Source organism: Scyliorhinus torazame, chromosome 13, assembly GCF_047496885.1.
Source record: "Scyliorhinus torazame isolate Kashiwa2021f chromosome 13, sScyTor2.1, whole genome shotgun sequence".
NCBI lineage: Eukaryota > Metazoa > Chordata > Chondrichthyes > Carcharhiniformes > Scyliorhinidae > Scyliorhinus > Scyliorhinus torazame.
This window is the reverse complement of record NC_092719.1, coordinates 167,444,334-167,466,753: the sequence shown is the minus strand read 5'-3', so window position 1 is coordinate 167,466,753 and position 22,420 is coordinate 167,444,334. Positions and strand designations below refer to the sequence as shown.

Here is a 22,420-nt window from a genome sequence, read left to right as displayed (position 1 = left end):
GCGATGTGCCGCAGGCAGAGGAGGGCGGAGTGGAGGAGCAGCAAGAAGAGGCGCAGTCCTCCCCAGATGAGGGGGATGGGGACAATGGTCAGGGCAGACGGGCTAGACACGGGCGGGTGGCTGTCCACCGTTACCGGCTGGCCCAGCGGGCACGGGACAGACTGATAGACGTCCGCTTCACTGACTAGATGGGCGTGGGAATCGGGTAGTATGGCCACAGACCGCACACCATGGCAACAGCCGACCACCCACACCCCCCACCCATCCACCCATCCAGCACCCTCACCCCCCTCCCCAACCCCACCCACCCCACCCGCATGCACACCAACCCCCCATTGCCGATCCACCTGCGGCACAACGGCCGGGCTCACACAGTTGCCGGTGGACGCGTGTCTATTGCAGGCCATGGAGGATGATGACAACCCGCCCTGCGATGAGCTCCTGGCTCCACATCGTTGGACTATGTCTGACCCATGGCCACAGTACCACCATCCACCCGGACCATCCCTGCATGCGACTGTGACACTGCAGCGCACGGTCCCGTCCTCTGCCCGGGGTGATGTTGATGGCGGCCCAGGGGGAAGGGGGCAGACTCACCTGGGGCTGAGGTAAGACCACCCCTCACACACACACTTGCGCTCAACGTACATGACACCCCCGCACGCTTTGGACAGAGCACAAAGGCAGCTTCTGTAGGTGTAACATTGACTTTAATAACCAAAGGAGTTCATGCACGTGCCCTAGCCCCTAAAACTCATCTGTGCCCTGCACCCGTGCCAACTTACTCAGTGTCTAATTGTTTGGCCTTACGGGCCCTTTGACTACGTCTACGTGGTTCCCCAGAAGGCACAGCAGAACGGGAGGTGGACTCCTGTGATTCCTGCCCTCTGACACGGGATCCCTTTGGCGGCCGTTTCCTGGGGCGTCCTGGCCTAGATGGGCCAGGCTGCGGCCCGGGCGACTGAGATGGCGAGCTGCCAGCCTGTCCTGCCCATTGCCCACCCGATGCACCTGGGACGGAAGGGGGGGAGTCCGAGGTGTCGCGGTGTACCGGGACCTCCCATACAGGGGGAGCCGGGACGGACCACACCACCTCCTCCTCCCTCGGGGGGAGTCCGAGGTGTCGCGGTGTTCCGGGACCTCCCCTACAGGGGGACCCGGGACGGACCACAGCACCTCCTCTTCCCTCGGGGTGCCTGATGGCCCCCAGGCCTCTACATGGGTGGGGGATGGGAACGGACTGGCCATCCGATGCCCCCCCGACATCTGGCGCTGCCAGTCCTGGAGGCCCGTGCTGGTATCGACAGGGGTCTGCAGGTTTGCAGCCTGCACAGACTGGGCCATGGCCTGCAGAGACTGGGCTATGGACTGCTGAGACTGGGCCATGGCCTGCAGAGACTGGGCTATGGACTGCAGAGACTGGGCCATGGCGTTGAGCGCCTCTGCCATCTGGCGCTGGCACTGGCTCATGGCCTCCTGTGAGAGGGCAGCCATGTCCTGGGCCACAGACGCCGCCTGCACGGAAAGCCCCAGGCCTCGCAAACCGTTCCCCATGTCTGACACCGTCGCACCCATTGCCTCCACCACGGACGCCACCCGTGCGGTGTTGGCCTGGGTGGCACGCATGACCGGCACCACTCCCAGCTCCTGGACGCGGGTGGACTCCTCCACCTGCGACTGCAGCCGCCGCAAGCCGGCCGTCACCCTCTTCGCTCGTCTCCGGGTCGGTGGTTGCATCGGATCTATGGGTGGGTGTGGTAACTCCAGGAACCCGGGATCCATCTGGGCGGCAGATGTTCGCTTGAGCTGGGCTGCCCTCTGACCGCCCGGCCCCTCTGCTGCTCCTACCTCCACCTGCTGCACCGGGACGGCTGTGTTGTGCGCACCAGTGAGTGTACCAGACGCCTCATCACTAAAGTGCCCCACCGAGGTGAGTGTTTCTGCGATGGTGGAGGGTGTTGGTGACAGCAGTGGCATTGTGTCGTGCTCTTCGTCCCACTCTGAGTCCATGGCACTTTGGGGTGGGAGTTCGTCTCCACCCATCTGTGTCACTGTCCGGTATTTCGTTTTCCTGGGTAGGGGTGTCCCGGGTTGGGGTGTCCCGGGTTGGGGTGTCCCGGGTAGGGGTGTCCCGGGTAGTGCTGTCCCGGGTAGGGGTGTCCCGGGTAGGGGTGTCCCGGGTAGTGGTGTCCCGGGGAGTGGTGTCCCGGGGAGTGGTGTCCCGGGGAGTGGTGTCCCGGGGAGTGGTGTCCTGGGGAGTGGTGTCCTGGCTCGGCTGTGACGGGGGCCTGTGGCTGCCCCTCTCGTCGCTGGGTGGTACACGCCTGCGTCGTCGCACCCGCACGAGACGGGGGCGTCGTCTCCCTGTTGCTCCAGGTCTCAACGTCTCCCGTGGTCTCCAAGGGACATCCTGCGGGCGTCGCATGCTGGAGGGTGCGGGTCTCTCCGTCTCCCGTGGTGTGCGAGGGGCATCCTGCGGGCGGTCTGCATCTGCGGGGATGGGTGCCTGGACGTTTGGTCCTGCGATACACAATGAAGCATGCATGGTTAGACACGCAGGCAGTGATCAGGTGATATGGGGGAGGGGGATATAGGGGAGGGGGGATATGGGGACGGGCTGTCGGTGGCTCACTTGCTAGTACGCCCCTGACCTCTGCATCAGCAACCTCCCGGTCCTCGGGTCCGCCAGCCAGTTCCAGGGCCCTTTCCTCGTGTTCGGTCAGTGGCCTCTCATCAGCGGGGCCTCTTCCAGTCCTCACATGCTCCCTGGTGTTGTGTGCACGTTTCTCCTGTGAGGGGGGGGGGTGGGTGGTGGCAAGGGTAAAAGGCAACAGTGTTAGGCAGGTATATGAATGCACGCCATCGGTTGGGCGTGTATTGCAGAGGTTAAGGTTAGGGCTGGATTCACTTGGGGAAATGGGGGATGGGGGATATGGGGGAGGGGGGATATGGGGGAGGGGGATATGGGGGCTATGGGGGATGGGGGCTATGGGGGATGGGGGCTATGGGGGAGGGGGGATATGGGGGAGGGGGATATGGGGAGGGGGGATATGGGGTATATGGGTAGGGGGGATATGAGGGATATGGGGGACATAGGGATGGGGGGAGGGGGGATATGGGGGAGGGGGGATATGGGGGATATGGGGGAGGGGGGATATGGGGGAGGGGAGATATGGTGGAGGGGGGAAATGGGGAGGAGGGATATGGGGGATATGGGGAGGGAGGGATATGGGGAGGAGGGATATGGGGAGGGAGGGATATGGGGAGGGGGATATGGGGAGGGAGGGATATGGGGAGGGGGATATGGGGGAGGGGGATATGGGGGATATGGGGGAGGGGGGATATGGGGGAGGGGGGATATGGGGGAGGGGGGATATGGGGGAGGGGGGATATGGGGGAGGGGGATATGGGGGAGGAGGGATATGGGGGATATGGGGGAGGGGGGATATGGGGGATATGGATATCGGGCAGGGGGGGAGGCTCACCCTGGCTGCTCTGACGAGGTCGTTCACCTTCTTGTGGCACTGGGTGCCTGTCCGTGGTGTCAGGGCCACAGCGGTAATGGCCTCTGCCACCTCCCTCCACAGACGCCGGCTGTGGCGTGGGGCAACTCTGCGGCCGTGTCCGGGATACAGGGCCTCCCTCCTCTGCTCCACATCCCGTGACTGGAACCTTGGGGCTGAGCGGCGGGCGGCCATCCGGTCGGGTGTTCCGGTCGGGTGTTCTGGTTGGGTGGGGGGGAGCAGCGCGCCCTGATGAGCCGTCACGCCGTGCGGCGCGTATGACGCCGCACGGCGTGAAGCACGTGAGCAAGCGCGGATCCCGTCACGTCGCTGCTAACCCATTCTGGGCCGGCGACTTTGCGACGTTTGGGGCGGTGTGATGAAGGTCGGATTTGCACCGTTTTTGGCGCCGATCGGCGAACTTTGCGCAGATAGCGGAGAATTTCACCCCATAAATGGAGACATAGGCCGGAATTCTCCGGCCGTTGGGATCCTCTGTTCCCGCTGGCAGTGCACCCTTGTCTGCAGGTTTTCCAGCAACGTGGGCTGGATTCAATGGGAAATCCCATTGACAAGCAGTGGGAGTAGAGAATCCTGCCGCCAGCGAACGGCGCACGACCGAGAAACATGTGGCTGTGGGACTGGAGAATCCCACCCGTAGAGCACAAAATTAGAAAGTAACACAAAGCTAGGCAAAGAGCTGCAGTACCATGTCCAATAATGGACAGCACAATTCAGGAAGGATATTAAGGCTCTGAAAAGAGGTACAGAAGAAATGTATTTAAATATTTTCAGGGATGAAGGATTAGAACAACATAAATAACCAAGAGAAACTGCAGAAGCTGTATTTAGAGTAGGGATGGCTAAGAAGAGGTTTAATAGAGATGTTTAATGTCATGAAGGGGTTAGATAGAGTAAATAAATGGAAATTGTTTCCAATGATATAGAATCCCTCCAGTGCAGAAGGAGGCCATTTGGCCCACTGAGTCTGCCCTAAACCTCTGAAAGACATCCCTACCTAGGCCCACTCCCCCACCCTATTCCTGCAACAACCCCACCTAATCTGCACATCCCTGGATACGAAGGGCAATTTTATCTGCACATCTTTGGATTGTGGTAGGAAACCAGAGTACCCGGAGGAAACCCATGCAGACATGATGAGAAAGTGCAAACTCCACGCAGTCACCCAAGGTCAGAATTGAACCCGGGTCCCTGATGTTGTGAGACAGCAATGCTAACTACTGTGCCATCCTGATGAAAGACCATTAACCATAGAGCTCCAGAGATTTCATATGATTTGCAACAGAACCAGTGGCCCCATGAGGACAAGCTTTTTTATGCAAGTGCTTATGATTTGGATTGCACTTTCATAGGGTGATGGATACAGATTCAACACTCGCCTGCAAAAGGGAACTGGAGAGCTACTTAAAAGGAGATAAAATTGCAGAGATATAAGGAAAGAGTGGAGAAATGGGACTAATGCGATTGCTTTTCAAAAGATCCAACACAGACTCAGTGAACCAAATGGCCTCTTCCATTGCCCTTCTGTGCTATGATTCGACAAATGGCATTCAGTGTGGTGCTCCTTATGGGTCGTTGATCTTGGACTCGCCTCAGCCTCAAGCTGCCCAAAAAAGGCACAAAGATACGCCATGGACAGAAGCAGCTGGAGCATGGCCCTGGTGGGCATGCTCTGCCTCAATGGTTCACACCAGGCGACACAATCCACGTGCGGAATTTTGGAGATGGCGCGAGGTGGGTTGCCGGGTACCATCGTTCGGCACACTGGGCCAGTATCGTACTGGGTCCGTGTGCGGTACTGGGAATTGAACAGGCACCTTGACCACCTCTGCAACAGAAGCCCCATATTGAATGGTGCCCTTTTGGTGGACACCATCGTCTCTGCTGCTGTCCCAGGAAAATCTCGATGTCGAGATGCCAGTTGCTGAAGGTTCAGACGCCGAGATGGAAGTGCTGCTGCCAGGGATAAGTCTCCAGATGACAGTCGCTGGGGGCAGTACTATCAAGATGCTTGACGAAGAAACGTCGGACATCTGACCATTATACGCCGCCTGGTCCTGCCCCGATGGCGCTTGAATGACAACCGCAGGCTAAGCGATGCAGGGTTCCTCCTCCACGCTCTCCTTTGGCGTGCACATTTTCAGACTTGGTGGGGGGGGGGGGGGGGGGTCGGAAAGGAGTGTAGTAATCTACATGAGACCCCTGGGGCCGGGCCAATGAAATGAAAATCGCTTACTGTCACAAGTAGGCTTCAAATGTAGTTACTGTGAAAAGCCCCTAGTCGCCACATACATCGCCTGTTCGGGGAGGCTGGTACGGGAATTGAACCGTGCTGCTTGCCTGCCTTGGTCTGCTTTAAAAGCCAGCTCTTTAGCCCTGTGCTAAACCAGCCCCTAATTAGGTTCCCTATGAGTCTCGTGGAGTATGAGCTTCCCTGCTGAGGGGCGGAGCTCCCTCAACCGTAGAGGAGCAAATGAGGACATAGAAACCCCGGCCTGAGTGTGAGTTGGGTGCGGATAGTCCCTTCTGGGATCAGTGTGCAAAGAGTCTTCGTTTTATGTGAACAAAGCTTTTATTTCCTTATGCTCCTATTTGGTCACTTCCTTGAACTCAACAGTGACTAAAATGTTTCTTGTTGGGCCCTGTTGGATCCTTTGCCTTCTAGTTCCACAAGGAAAGAAAAGATCCGACCCATTTTTGTTTCGGCTGAACCTAATCTTCTTCCCCGCTCTCTTAATTTGGCCAACTTTCACTCAGACTGTGCAGTTAAAATTGCAGTGGTGTCTATTGGGGCCAGCTATACAGCAAACTCGGGTCTGTCACGGGCTTGGACACAAGCTTTAACCTTGGGAAGCTTAACATTTCTGTTGGTCAGCTCCTTGCAGTACAAAGCTTGGCAAGTACTGCAGGTAACTGACTTAGAAATTGTCCAGTTTACAATGGGTGGGTAGGAGTAAAATTGCTTCCCTAATTTTTACTTTTATGCTCAAATATATCAATGCATGTAAAGAACATTAGCCTCCAGAATTTTAATAAAACGTAGCTCACGTTCAAAACCAACACAGAAACAACGGGCCGTCATTTGAATTTGGAAAATGTAAGAACAGCGTTTCTAATTTTTTGCCCCCAATAATGTGAAATAAATTACCAAACTCTGCAACCTTTTTAAAGGTCCGTTCATTCTGAGACTGATAGCCTACTTAGCAATTCATAAGTCACATCATGCTGATATACAATCAATCAGCCTGATGGAAGGTGTGACTTTTCAGGCAATTCCAAAGCAGTTTTAAAACCACTGACCTTGCAGATTTTGTTTCACATTTTCTTTCATAGCTAATGAAGTCCAGTGAAGTACAACCACCTGGGAGACATGGGCAAGAACTGTAATAAGTTTATTAAAAAGGTTTGAGAAGGTAACAGAAGCAGGCGAGCATGTAATCTTGTGCTGATCACCCTTCTGATTTGGTCTTAATTGAAAGTCAGTAACCCATTGACACGATAGTCATTTGTAGTAAAGATATCAACTATTCTCAATTTAAGACCCTGATTCAGCGCAACATACCCTTAAATTCATTAATATAGCTTAAAATGCACTTGAGGTAAGGAATATGTCAGCATGATATAATTACTTGATCAGTAAAATTTAATGTAAAATGCCAATATTTAATTTTCTCCCTTTAAGTAGTTAATGTGAAGTTTAACACAGAATATTATTGCCTACACCAGAAAGCACACTTTAAAAAAATATGCACCTGATTTACTAGCACGTGAGCTGCACACTTAAGGGGGAATCAAACAGGTTGTTACTGTGCTCTGACATCAAGAACATACACATTCCTCTGTTAGATTTGATATCCACAAGAGGGACTTTGCAATAAAATTCTCCTCAGAATTTTAATAAAGAATATTATTTGACTGGAAGTGTTTTTTAAAGATTATTTCAGTTCTTTTAGCAATACCAAGTGTTTACGTCGTTCCTTGTAATTGTTTTGTATGTGGCATGACAGTTAAAACTAATGCACAAGATAACTAGGGGACTTCCAGGTCTCAGCAGAGATTAAATCTGCCTGTGAGGGTTTAGTAGCCATTCCTTGCTGTCAGAAACACCAGTCAACTTAATGTATAGGCACACTATCGTTGCTCCACATGTTACTCTTATGACAAAAGCTGTATTAGAAAACGTGAAAATCATTAAAAACAAACAGGAAGGAAAATCATCCTGTCTGCCCAGTTTTCCAAGTCAATACACGAATGGCATTCTCAGAAGCACACATAAAATAATGTTGTAACATAGTGAAAAAGATTAGGGTTTGGTAGTTATTAGAAGCTATGTGGCATGTTCTGAAAGACAATGAACCAATTGTAAAGTTAAAATGGACATTCACCAATCCTACCAAAGATTTTGGTATAATTTGAATTCAATAGTTTTTATATGCAATTATTTGACATCAATTGTACTCCAGAGCAATCAGTTAGCCATCAACTGTGTTCAAAACGTTTCATTTAGCTATCAGTTGACATCCAATGCAGCGCCCAAACATTTGCAATTAGCAAAATCACTTACATAAGTATCCTGACACCTAAGACAATCATAGAGCTCATTGTACATATTTTTGAATTACAAAAGCTTCAAGCATTGTAGAACGGAGATAGATTTAGAAAAAGCAGACTCTGTTTTAACATATCCATTCATAACCCATAACCTATAACGAGTGCTGTACATACCTAGCTCAGGACAAGAATGGGCCTGAGGTTAATGTTCTAAACTGGGGAAGGCCAATTTTAATAAGATTTGGCCAGAGTAGACTGGGAGCAGAAACCTTTAGGTAAATCTGCGACAGAAGGTTGGGACACATCCAAGAAGGAAATAGGGAGGATACAGGGCCACCGTGTTCCAATCAAGAAAAAGGGTAGGTCCAACAAATCCATTGAACCCTGGATATCGAGGGATACACAGCATTGGATAAAGAGAAAAATGAAGGCTTATGGCAGATATCGAGGGCTCAAAACAGCAGAAGCACTAGAGGCATGTAGGGAACGTAAAAGGAAATTAAGAGAGCAAAAAAGGGACATAAAAAGATACTGGCAGGTAAAATAAAGGAAAATCCTAAGTTGTTTTACAGTACATTGAGGGTAAAAGGATAACTAGGGAAAGAATAGGGCCCATTAAGGTCCATTGTGGTAATTTGTGTGTGGAGCCGGAGGACGTAGGTAGAATTCTAAATGAATACTTTGTGTCGGTGTTCACTTGTAAGAGGGACGGTGTAGGTATTGAAAAGTCAGTGACATGGACTGTGATAAAATTAAAGAGATTAACATAGTCAGAGAGGAGATTCTGAGTGGCCTGGCAGGCTTAAAAGTAGACAAATCTCCAGGGCCTGGGGAAATGTAAGCCAGGCTGTTGAGTGAGGCAAGGGAGGAAATAGTAGGGGCGCTGGCAATAATTTTCAAATCCTCTCTGGCCACAGGAGAGGTGCCGGAGGACTGGAGGATAGCCAATGTGGTACCATTATTCAAAAACCAGGAAACTACAGGCCAGTCAGTCTAACCTGAAGTGGTGGGGAAACTATTGGAAGCAATGGAGACAGAATTAATCTGCATTTGGAGAGGTAGGGATTAATCAAGAACAGTCAGCTTGGTTTTGTTAAGGGCAGGTCATGTCTGACCAACTTGATTGAATTTTTCAAAGAGGTGACCAGGTGACCAGATGAGGGAAATGCATTTGAAGTAGTCTACTTGGACTTTCGCAAGGCTTTTGATAGGAGAATAATATTAGAGCTCATGGGATCCAAGGAAATTTGGCAAATTGGACCAGAATTAGTTGAGTGGCAGGAAGCAAAGGGTGATGGTCGAGGGGTGTTTTTCTGACTGGAAGCCTGTGTACAGTGGTGTCCAGCAGGGATCAGTGTTGGGGCCCTTACTGTTTGTGGTTTATATCACTGATTTGAGCATGAATGTAAGAGGGTTGATCAGTAAGTTTGCAGACAATATGAAAATTGGTGGGGTGGTAAATAGAACATAGAACATACAGTGCAGAATGAGGCCATTCGGCCCATCAAGTCTGCAGTGACCCACTTTAGGCCCTCACTTTCACCCTACCCCCGTAACCCAATAACCCCTCCTGACCTTTTTTGGACGCTAAGGGCAATTTAGCATGTCCAATCCATCTAGCCTGCATGTCTTTGGACTGTGGGAGGAAATAGGAGCACCTGGAGGAAACCCACGCAGACACTGGGAGGACATGCAGACTCTGCACAGTAAATAGTGAGGAGGATAGCCTTAAATTACCAGAGGGTATAAACGGGCTGGTCAGATGGGCTGATCAGTGGAAAATGGAATTCAATCCGGATAAGTGTGAGGTGATGCACTTGGGCAGGGCTAACAAGGTAAGGGAATACATGATAAATGACAGGAGCCTGGGAAGCACCGAGGATCAGGGGGACCTTGGTGTGCATGTACACCGGTCCCTTAAGGCAGCAGAGCAGCTGCATACCATGGTTAAGAAGGCATATTATTAGCTGAGGCCTCGAGTTTAAGAGCAGGGAGGTTATGCTGGAAATGTATAAAACATTGGTTAGGCCACACCTAGAGTATTGTGTGCAATTCTGTAATCCACATTATAGGGCGGATGTGATAGCATTGGAAAAGGTGCAGAGGCGATTTACCACGGTATTGCCAGGGCTGGAGAGGTTTAGCTATGAAGAGAGATTGGATAGACTGGGGTTATTTTCCTTGTGGCAGAGGAGACTGAGGGGGGACATGATTGAGATATATAAAATTATGAGTGGCATAGAGTAGACAGGAAAAAGCTTTACCTCTAGATGGAGGGATCGATGGCCGGGGGCATAGATTTAAGGTATGGGGCAGCAGGTTTAGAGGGGATGTGAGGAAAAGTTTTTTCAGCCAGAGGGTGGCGCGAGCTTGGAACTCTCTGCCTGAAAGGATGGTGGATTCAGACACCCTCATAACATTTACAAAATATTTAGATGTGCACTTGCGATGCCAAAGCATACAAGGCTGGAAAATGGGATTAGAATAGTTAGGTGGTTGTTTTTGACTGGCGCAGACGCAATGGGCCCAAGGGTCTTTCCTGTGCTGTAAACCTCTTTGACTCTATAACTCACCCCCTTCAGACCTCCCCCACTGCCTGGAAAAAATTCTCCTGACCCTGCCCCAGATTCCCCATGGATTGCAGCACTTTTCTTCCCCCAGTCCTCTTCCCTCATTCCTACCTCCACCCCCTCAGCCTCTCTCTCCTCCCCATATTTCTCCCCTCCTCTTCCCTCTTCCTCGCTGTTACGTTTTCTAAAGGGTTCTGTTCTTCTTAGCAGCAAAAGACAAAAGATGAGAGGTTGTCACACCATGGGCTTCTCAACCAAATAGTCAGAATTTATAGCGGTTTTGTTTTCTCACAGTCTAGATGTAAGAGAGGGAACATCTCCCAAGTGCCTTTGATGTTACCATGTAATCATGTCACATACTGTACAGAGAGACACTGGTTACAATACCCCTCCCGGAGCGGTCAGGTCAAGGAGGCAACCGGAACCGGAAGTGATGGTCAATGCCTCTGCTGACCCTTTTCAGCAGGCACGGACCATCAGTAGTGGTGAGTGTTTGATTTCGGGAAGTCGGTCGGTGGATGATGTGTTAAGTAAGTTGGTTCCACGTTGACTTCAACTGGATGCTGTGAAACTAGAAACAGGCTTCTGACACAGGAGATGGTCCAACACTGTTTTATTGAACTTCCTGATTGCTGTACATAGTCTGCTGTGAGTTGACACTCTATCAATCTAACTGATAACCTCCTACTGGCTTGACCAGACTAACTCTCTACCTCATGATGATAGTGCTCACTGGCTTCTGCACTCTTACTATCTCAGTGGCTGTGTCCTGTAGAGAGAGGGAGAGTCTTAATGCCCTGTGTGCTTTATAGTGGTGGTGTCCTGTCTGGTGATTGGTTGTTATGTGTCGTGTGTGTTCATTGGTTATCCTGTTTGTCAATCACTGCCTGTCTGCATCTCATTATATACATGAGTGGATATTATGACAGTGGAGATATCCGTTAGGGGGGGGGGGGGGGGGGGGGGGTGCTGGGGCCTGAAGTTAGGCGCCGGGGACCTGAAACTCGGTGGTATGTGGAAAGCCCCCAAGATTGGGTGGCGGGGGTTTGGGTGTGGTGTGGGGAAAACCCAAGATTTGGAGGGGTGCCGTGTGGACATGTTTTGGTGTAAGCCCAAGACTTGGGGGTTGTGGCTGGTATCAGCCCAAGACTTGGAGGAGTGTGGTTCAGGCCCGAGACTTGGAGGAGTGTGGTTCAGGCCCGAGACTTGGAGGAGTGTGGTTCAGGCCCGAGACTTGGGGGTGTAGAGTGGTCTCTGTTCGATATTTGGGGGGAGGTGGTGTAAGCCCAGGATTGGAGGAGTTAGGGAGTGATGTGTGTCCAAGACTGGGGAGAGGAGATACAATCTCCTCTCCCCAGTCATCAGTGGGGATGGAGTGGGGAGGACTGGAGGCTGAGATAGGGAACCATCAGGAAAGATTGAGAGGAGATCAGGAGAGGGGCAATGGGGTGGAGGGGGGGAGAGAGGGAGCACCAGAGACAATGAGACTCATGCCAATCATCCCACATGTTCACTTTCCAGGATGACAATTAATGAACGAATAAAATGAATTTCGAACTGATGGGGCTTTGGTGTTGCTCTCAAGCATATCCAGTGGAAAGATTTATTGGAATATTGGATATTATTTAGTATTTAATTTCCTAGTTCTTTTCAGTGCAGATTGCTGAGCACACTTGAAGACTTCCAGAGAATTTGATGTCAAGGACAGCAAAACGCTGCGGACTACATGGAAAAATCATTCCAAATGAGAACATTGATGTTGAATGAGCACTGATCGGTTTTGAGATCAATGAATACATTTGATCGCAAAAATGATGTCAAGATGTTAAAGCTGGGATATTACGAATATGATGCACCCAAAGGATTATTTCAAAAATGACATAGTAATCCGGCATTGACATAGATTTCTCCCCTTATTGAGTTGGGCATCCAGGAATTCTCGAATTCCAGCACCTCTTGTATTGCTGCATGGTTACTCCTGTGTCCCAATACAAATTCAGTTATTCACAGTGGTCAGCACAAACAAAGTGTTCACAATCAGTGTCTTGGGTTCTGTAGCCATCTCAGATGGTCACCTGCAAACACGGACACTTTTGGCAATCCCCCGAAAGTGAACCAATACACGCAGTCCAGGTTTCACAGACCAATATCTAAGATTTAGCCCAGGCCCAAAAGGCAGGCGACACTCTTAAGCAAGTTTTAGACGGTAACTTCCCAGCCCCCTACGACAAATTCAAGGACTCACTGACGGTACAGGACGGTATAGTTTTGAAAAATGGAATTTATGTGGTCCCCACCCAGGACAGAAACCAGATAATTTGCCAGTTTCATGACGGACACAGACATCAGGGGATAGACAATATCATTGCCCATTTAAGACCTTTGTGCTGGTGGCCAATTTAAAAGCAGACCTCACGCATTATGTTGAGAATTGTTTAATCTGTCCACAGAACAATCCTGAAAGGTACTCCAAGAAAGGACAATTGAGACACACCCGACCTGTTAATGGCCCCTGGACTAATTTACAGCTCGACTACATTGGTCCCCTCCCCCCTGCAGAAATGGTTTTAAATATGTATTAGTAGCAGTCAACACCTTTAGAAGCATTTCCCTCCCAGACAAACACAGCGAAAGCCACAGCTAAGATTTTGACCCAACAGATATTTACACGCTGGGGTCTTCCCCGCAGCATTGAGTCAGACAAAGGTTCCCATTTCACCGGCAGTCATGCAAAATGTCCGAACGATTTTTGGAATCAAGCAAAAATTTCACAAAGCGTATCACCCCCAATCCAGCAGCATTGTTGAACGAATGAATTGCACCTTGAAAGCGACCATTAGAACAATGGTGCAACAGCATAACACCACATGGACACAGTCCTCCCATTCGCCCTTATGTTTATTAGGAACACAGTATCCAGTTCCACAGGTTTCACCCCCCATACTCTCATGACCGGACGGCCCATGAAAGGAACTGAATATTTATTAGGTCTTGATTTGGCAAGCCCCGCAGTCACCGCCCTCACCCATGAAAAACAGTCCAACAAGTCACGGAAAATATTAAAGCAGCACAGCTCGCTGCAGCTGTCCAACTAGGTGCTAGGAAAAAGAAGAGTAAGGCCTGCTTTGATAAAACAGTCCACCCCGTAGAGTATACAGTCGGTCAGCAAGTGATGGTTTCCCTGTACAATCCCAGTTTGTTCCTCTCCCCTAAATTTGCAGGACCCTACTCCATTTCGGACAAAGTGAGCCCCTCTGTGTTCAAGATAACGCACCCCAATGGTAAAACTGTTTGGTTCCACATCAACCAGCTCAAAGTCTGTGGAACCCAATGTAGCCACTCCCACCACATCTCCCTAGCAATAGCAGACGATTCCGCCCCGTCCATCGACAACCTAGTCCAACCCTCCCCCAGCCATGACAGCACATCCACGCCCACAGACCCGACCTTGTCTCCGCCCACAAGTATGACTTTCACCTTGAGCTTGATTCAGATGATAGTGCCAACCTTCCCGAATTGACCACGATCACTGACCACTGGTACAACCTCCCCGGCCGGCCCCAGTCACTCCAGCCCCTGGACCCATGACCAGGACATGTTTGGCCCCCAATGCCCCCTTCCACAGCCAGAGCCACCGCCACCACCCGACAACAGTAATTTGCCCTTCACTGCCACCGCCCCTCATAACAAACGAACCCCTTTTTGGCACCGCGACAACTCTTGTAGATTGGTAAGACGTGACGATTTGGATTCCACGACGGCCCACGCGGCCACGGCACAAAAACGGAAGACACGAGTCTGGCAACTGGGAGCTGATGACGATTCCGAGTCTGACTCCCATTACAGTAACCCTTTTACAACGCTCTTCGATACAGGACCCTGAGGTGTCCAGATGATGTGAAAAAGGAGCCGCATAAGAATTTTGGTGTCCTATTTACTTATGGAGCCTGCCCGCCTTTTATTTCCTCCTTTCTTTCTTATTGCTACATGGTTTTAATTAATGTCGGCCTGACACCCAATTTCTTGATACAGTCATAGTTACTCTTCCGACGCCATTTACTGACCAATGGCCGTTAAAAGAACAATTGTTGGATCTCACATGTGTTACAAATTCATTCCGCTCGTTACAGTCACCCAGGTATGGAGTAATAACACTAATCCCCGCCCTACCTGAGGACTCCAAATGCATCCAGTCAGCTAAGCTCAGGCAGTGGAGCAACGGCACTGATCACCGCCCTACCCGGGAATCCCATCCATTCTTGCCCTGCCGCGGCTCACATGCACCTCATGTTCCCGTCACTTCGAGTACTCTGGAATGGTTCTTTACGCTTTTCACTGTCTTTGGCAGGTCTCAGTTTTCCCTTCTCTGCTCTGATTGTAGTTTAAAGAATGCCCTTTGCCACAGTCAACTCTTTATCTTCCGCGACTCTTTGGTTGCTTCCCCACCTGCTATTTACATGTTTGACACACTTGGTTGCCACATATATGCTGCTATACGCGAACTACCTCTGGACGCTGGGACAAAGAAACTTTATGAAACCAGCGACCCTAAAATTCGGCTGGTTAAGATAAGCCTCAACCTCCCATGGTTGTGATTTAAGAAAGACTGGTCGAAGAAATTGTCCACCCACTCCAAGCATCGACCACAAGCTGCGAGAGTCTCTGGGCGCGATTCTCCGCTCCCGTGCCGGTTGGGAGAATCGCCTGGGTCGCCAAATTTTCCCACGACACCGGTCCGACGCACTCCCGCAATTCTCCCTAATGGCGAGAACGGCCCAGTCGAGTTCCACGCGGCGCAGGCCGGAGAATCGGCCGAGACACCCAAAATGGCGATTCTCCGGCACCCCTACTATTCTCAGGCCCGGATGGGCCGAGCGGCCAGCCCAAAACGGCGGGTTCTCCCTGGCACCGTCCACATCTGGTCGCTGCCGGCGGGAACAGCGTGGGAATGCTGGGGGGGGTGGCCTGCGGGAGGGGGGGGGGAGGGGGGATCCTGAACCGGGGGGACTTCAAATGGGGTCTGGCCCGCGATCGGTGCCCACCGATCGTCGGGCCGGCCTCTCTGACGCAGGACCTCCTTTCTTCCGCAGCCCCGCAAGATCTGTCTGACATCTTCTTGCGGGGCGGACTCGGAGAGGACGGCAACCACGCATGCGCGGGTTGGCGTCGGCCAACCCGCGCATGCGCGGGTGATGCCAGTTATGCGGCGCCGGCCGCGTCATGTATGCGGCGCCGCCTTTACGCGGCGCCAAGGCCTGGCGCGTGTAAATGACGCGCCGCCGCTATTAGCCCATTATCGGGCTCTGAATCGGTCGAGATAGGGGCCGTTTCACGCCGTCGTGAACCTCGACGGCGTTCACGACGGCGCGAACGCTCTGCCTCCATTTCGGAGAATCCCGCCCCATGTACTTTAAAAATTTGCATTTCTTGTCTCTCCAAAATGGTATTTCAAAAGAAAAATGAGGGAGTCACACATGGTGATGATTCTAATGGGTAATTGAAGTTAAGGAAAGACAAACAAAACGAGATGTTAACCAAAGATAATAACAGATATTATGCTTGCACCCCCAGGGATATACGAAGAACGGAAGACAGAAGACAAGATGAAGACAGGACTGATGACCTCCATTGTGATCATCGCTGGTCTCCTACAACTGCGCGTGTTACAAGCCTCTGTACCCGACACCACACCAGCCCCGAACATGACCACACAACATGATACCCCTAGCCCGGACACCACACCACACATAGAGGTAAACACTGATACCCGCACTTGGTGTGAAAACATTGTTAAATGGTATTCCCTTTCCTACACAGTAGAGGCCCTTCTGGTGATAGTGATAATCTGCAGTGTCTTCCAGACACTTAGACTCCGCAAATGGTGAAAAAGAGCCTCCCGCTCCCCGATATACACACTCTGAGCCCCCTACTTCAGAATTCACCCAACCCAACAAACAATGTAACCGCCGATAAAAATAAAGATTGTACACCTCTGTAAAGTTGATAAGTTAAGTAGAAATGTGATGCTGCTGTTTTGAAATTTTGTATTGTACATAAGTTTATTTTCATATTTGCCAACAGTATGAGAGCAGCTTAGATAGTGATAGTTAGATATTCCCTTGTGCGATTAAGTTAAATGTGTAGTAGTGAAATGTTTATAGTGACCCGTTAATGATGTGTTAATAAAAACTTAGGTAAATGCTCCAAAACATAGGACAGAGTAGTGTAGAACCTGTCCTTGACCAAGAGTAACTGGCACATCAAGGACGGATGAGGGATCAACAGTGTGATCCACCACGCTTCACTTTCAGGATCAAGAGGACGGGATGTAGCCATCTCAGATGGCCATCTGCAAAGGACCATGGGAATTATGGCCAACCCAGGACTTAGACACACTCAGAGCTTGTGTGTGTATTTGCAACCCAGATACTTAGACGCGATCAAAACCCCCTCTCGTTTGCATTCTAATGGCCCATTTCCCCAGAACAAAAGGACTGTACTCAGGTAACCGATACAGATGCAGATTAACCGGTGCCGCTCCCTTTGCTAAGAAAGCCCAAACAGCCAAGGTCAATGACCGCTCAGGACACGCCCAGCCATCAAGGCACCCGCTCCTTTATTGGCCAAAATCGAAGGCAGTGATCGAAGTCCGTCGGATTATTGGGTCCAAAGCTAAGGCCGCCCCAAAGAGCGGAAAATCCCAGAGGGATAAAAAGAGACACCAGCCATGTGTTTGGTCTCTCTTGGCCCCAGCCTACTCCTAAAACCAAGTGTAGCATTACCAACAGAAGGCAAGTTGAAGATCAATGATCGCTACCAGACGGATGAGCCCAGCAGAAACGAAGCCACTTCTTCTACCCAGCCACGCAAGATCCGAACAAAGGCCTTGTTCATCTGTAAACAGCCGGTTGCCCTGAAGTTAATTGTAGGTTATTGTAGATGTTAGGTGTAGTTTAACTTGTAGTGTTTTATGTTGCATGTCGAAGTAATCCTTGTGTGTAAATAAACTATCTTTGAACTTGAACTGACTAACTGGTTGGTCTTTGATCGATATCCGGTAAAGCCTTGTGGCGGTATCATTTGATACCTGGCGACTCTGAAAACAATATTATCATTAATAACTGCCATATCTAGTTAATTTGGCAACATTATTACAAAGAACAACAAAGAGAATTACAGCACAGGAACAGGCCCTACGGCCCTCCCAGCCTGCGCCGATCCAGATCCTTTATCTAAACCTGTTGCCTATTTTCCAAGGATCTACTTCCCTCTGTTCCCCGCCTGTTCATATATCTGTCTAGATGCATCTTGAATGATGCTTTCGTGCCTGCCTCTACCACCTCCGCTGGCAAAGCGTTCTAGGCACCCACCACCCTCTGCGTAAAAAACTTTCCACGCACATCTCCCTTAAACTTTCCCCCTCTCACCTTGAAATCGTGACCCCTTGTAATTGACACCCCACTCTTGGAAAAAGCTTGTTGCTATCCACCCTGTCCATACCTCTCATAATTTTGTAGACCCCAATCAGGTCCCCCCCCAACCTCCTTCTTTCCAACGAAAACAATCCCAATCTACTCAACCTTTCTTCATAGCTAGCACTCTCCATACCAGGCAACATCCTGGTGAACCTCCGCTGCACCCTCTCTAAAGCATCCACATCCTTCTGGTAATGTGGCGACCAGAACTGCACGCAGTATTCCAAATGTGGCCTAACCAAAGTCCTATACAATTGTAACATGACCTTGTACTCAATACCCCGTCCGATGAAGGCAAGCATGCTGTATGCCTTCTTGACCACTCTATCGACCTGCGGTGCCACCTTCAGGGTACAATGGACCTGAACTCCCAGATCTCTCTGTACATCAATTTTCCCCAGGACTCTTCCATTGACCGTATAGTCCACTCTTGAATTAGATCTTCCAAAATGCATCACCTCGCATTTGCCTGGATTGAACTCCATCTGCCAAATCTCTCCCCAACTCTCCAATCTATCTATATTTTGCTGTATTCTCTGACAGTCCTCCTCGCTATCTGCAACTCCACCAATCTTAGTATCATCTGCAAACTTGCTAATCAGACCACCTGTACCTTTGTCCAGATCACAAACAACAGTGGTCTGAGCACGGATCCCTGTGGAACACCACTAATCACCTTTCTCCATTTTGAGACACTCCCTTCCACCACTACTCTCTGTCTCCTGTTGCCCTGCCAGTTCTTTATCCATCTAGCTAGTACACCCTGAACCCCATACGACTTCACATTTTCCATCAACCTGCCATGGGAAACTTTATCAAACGCCTTACTGAAGTCCATGCATATGACATCCACAGCCCTTCCCTCATCAATTAACTTTGTCACTTCCTCAAAGAATTATTTTAAGGTTTGTAAGACATGACCTCCCCTGCACAATACCATGCTGCCTATCACTGATAAGTCTAATTTCTTCCAAATGTGAATAGATCCTATCCCTCAGTATCATCCCCAACAGAGAAGAAACTGGTCCCAATTAGTGGGATAGTATTCCACTCATTAAAAAGAGCAACATTATTGATTGCCAACATTACTCCGGTGCCGATTGGCAACAGTTCAAAATTATCAGAGCCAATGATTTATGTTAAAAAAAAGTCTCAGTTGTTGGGCAGGAAGAAGGTATTGGCTTTTGTTTGAAAGCTACCAATTTCCTCTTCCCTTACACTTATTGCAAGCATGGAAGAGATTCAGGTCAGGATGTAATGTGAATCAGAGGCACAGCTGACCTTCCTCGATATGACCATACTGATGCATCTACATCTTTACTATTGGGTCACTTCAACCCATTATTTCTGCTTCTCAATCTTGTCACCCCGTATTGCCTTTCAGAACTAGTTCATCACATTATTACCAATATCAATGAACTTTATGCCACTTTCATGTGATTGACTCATATCTGTCTAGAGCTGAATATGAACCCCATACCACAGGAGAAAATCATTTTTAATTATTATGTGACTGGGCTACCACACAATAAAAATCTACTTGAAGTCATGAATTGCTTCCAGATATGAAATCCAATAATTGACTGTGCAAATACATAGTGTACTAACTCTGGACTGGATAATGACTGGATCAAAGCAAATAGGTTAGAGATTGGAGCTCTTAGTCATAATTCTGAGTCTATATAGTATTCTCTCCAACTCTTGAGTATTATACAGCTTAAATTTTGAGTTATTAAAATAATTAACATTTTTTAGATAGTTTTAGAAAATGGTGTATAAAGCATTACACAATAGAGTTAAACAGCAGATCAATTGGGAGAAACCTGGGCCAGAATCTTATCAAGGTGATAGGGGATGGGGGTGGGTAGTTAAGACTCTGGTGAGAGCTCTGCGTTGTCTCTTTCTAGGAAGGCCTGCTACATCATGCACCATTCATGCACTTGACAAGCCAGTGGTAGGCCTTTCCTCGGAATCACAATCTGAGGGATCCCAGAACTGCCAGCTAATCAGAGGCTAGCAGCTCCATAGAACAGCAGGGTCTCTAGAAGCCAGTGGCTGCTGCCTGTATGACATTCACCTGAGGCCTGGGATCATTGATTGATCCAAGGCCATAGATGAGTTATGGCAGGGGAGGGGCTCCTGGGGGGAGAGGTGTATGGTGTGTAGCAAGGAAGGGGTTGGCTGTCAGTGGGTTGCCCCCCCACACTCCAACCTTTCCAATGCCAGATCCCTCCCCCCACCCTACACCCAGACTCCTCATGAGCCCCTCACAGGTTTACTTTTCATGCCCCCCATGCAGTAAGCCCCCTACCCGCCACTAGGCTAATACATACATGGCAAGAGGCCCTTAAGTGGAATATAATTGGCCACTTACAGGCCTCAGTTGGCAATGGGGTGCGTCGGCCATCTATAGGCTTGCCTGCCATGGACTTAGTCTGCTTGGAGGCAAGAAGGTGATGGGGCTCCTGATTATTGAAACAAAATATAACTCCTCTTGATAAGCTGTTGTTTCACAACAAAAAATTCTGCATTCACAATTAAATGAAATAGAAGCTGAGGACAGAATAGTTGCAAGCGAGCAGATTGATTGTTTCTACTCAAATAAAGCCTCAAGTTCAAATTATAGGAAATGGAACAGCTCCTTGGTTTCAGCCATTTTTCATGTGCCTAATTAGTAGATCAAGAGTTTAGGTCCCAAGGTGATTGTGCGCTTCAATTTTATTTGTTTTTCTTGGGGAATATTGTTGATTCTTAGCCAGATGTCTATTTTGAGCACAGCATAGCAGCAAGATACTATATCATACATGGAAGGAATAATTAACACCAGCCACTAATCACTGATAAGGACACAACTATATGAGCTAATACCCGCTCAAAGTAGGCCGAATTGTGTCATTGAGTGGCCTGCGAGGTGAAGAATGTGGGAAATGGATGTATTATTAAGCACAATCTTTCACATTTAATATGTAAAATTAGAGTTTGTTTTCAATACAATGTTGTTAGATTTTGTTAGAATACAATCCTTTTTGTTGAATCACACAGTATTGCGATCTACTCTTTCTGGAAAATACAATTAACTCAGATAATCTCAGTCCCAGGATATAATTTCTGCGATGCAATCTCCTCAAGTTAAGCAATTTGGCAAACTTGTCTGAAGCAACTGCAAGCTGAATGAGTTCCTGTCAATAAAATCTGACAACATCTATTATTTAATCATTTGTTCTTGTGTTGTCTTCAAGCATCATTAATCTTTGTACGTTGATACTTTCTTCACAGCAATGGCATGGCGAATCGACATTCGCTGCCAGTCTTCTTGTCAAAGCCTATTATTATATCCTGAGACTTATTGAACATTTGTTTGCTTTGCAAATGCAGCCAATATTCAAATGGCTTCCTGAGATGGCTCCGAAGGTGAAGAAGGAAGCCGTCCCTGCCAAAGAATGAAGCTAAATCCAAGGTCTTGAAAGCAAAGAAGGCAGTTTTGAAGCGAGTTCATAGCCACAGATAGAAGAAAATAAGGACAACACCTACCTTCAGCAGACCAAAGGCAATCAGAATCAGGAGGCTTCTCAGAAAGAGTATTCCCAGGAGGAACATATTGGACCATTATTCTATCATTAAATTCCTCTGACCACCACTCCTTGATGAAGAAAATCAACGACAACGATAAATTGGTTTTCATTGTTGACATAAAAGCCAATAAATATCAGATAAAACAGACCGTCAAGAGACTGTATGATATTAATGTAGCTGCAGTCAACACTCCTTTCAAACCCGGCAGTGAGAAGAAAGCTTACATCCATCTGGCCCCAGACTATAATGCATTGGGTATTGCTAATAAGGTTGGCATCGTCTAAACTGATTTCAAAAAGAGCTGTATAAATATTTCCATAAGGTTTTTAAATGACAAATAAAGTTAACTGACATAAGGTGAAAAGATGTCAGCTCAGGAGCTGTGTGTATGTGTGTTTTGATACTGAGGTGAGTGGTAGAGCAAAGTGTGCAGAGGACACTGAAAGTCTGAGAGGGATATAGATCGTTTAAGTGAGTCGGCAAGGGTCTGGCACATGGAGTACAATGTTGGTAAATGTGAGGTCATCCAGTTTGGTAGGAATAACAGCAAAATAGACTATTATTTAAATAGTAAAAAATTGCAGCATGCTGATGTGCAGAGGGACCTGGGTGTCCTTGGGCAGGTGCAGCAGATAATTAAGAAGTCAAAATGGAATTTTGTCCTTCATTGCTAGAGGGATGCAGTTTAAAAACAGGGAGGTTATGTTGCAGCTGTATTGGGTACTAG

At 48.9% G+C, this 22,420-nt stretch overlaps 1 long non-coding RNA gene and 1 pseudogene across 1 annotated transcript in view; both read left to right on the top strand.

Annotated features, from left to right (window-relative positions):
• The window catches only part of LOC140388351 (uncharacterized), a 75,983-nt gene extending 58,314 nt beyond the window's left edge, over positions 1-17,669 (top strand). Inside the window, exon 2 of the long non-coding RNA XR_011934158.1 lies at positions 16,217-17,669. This is a non-coding gene — a long non-coding RNA (uncharacterized lncRNA). The remainder of the gene's footprint in view (positions 1-16,216) is intronic.
• Positions 17,670-21,519: 3,850 nt separating this feature from the next.
• LOC140388350 (large ribosomal subunit protein uL23 pseudogene) lies at positions 21,520-22,072 on the top strand (annotated as a pseudogene).
• Positions 22,073-22,420: the final 348 nt, after the last annotated feature.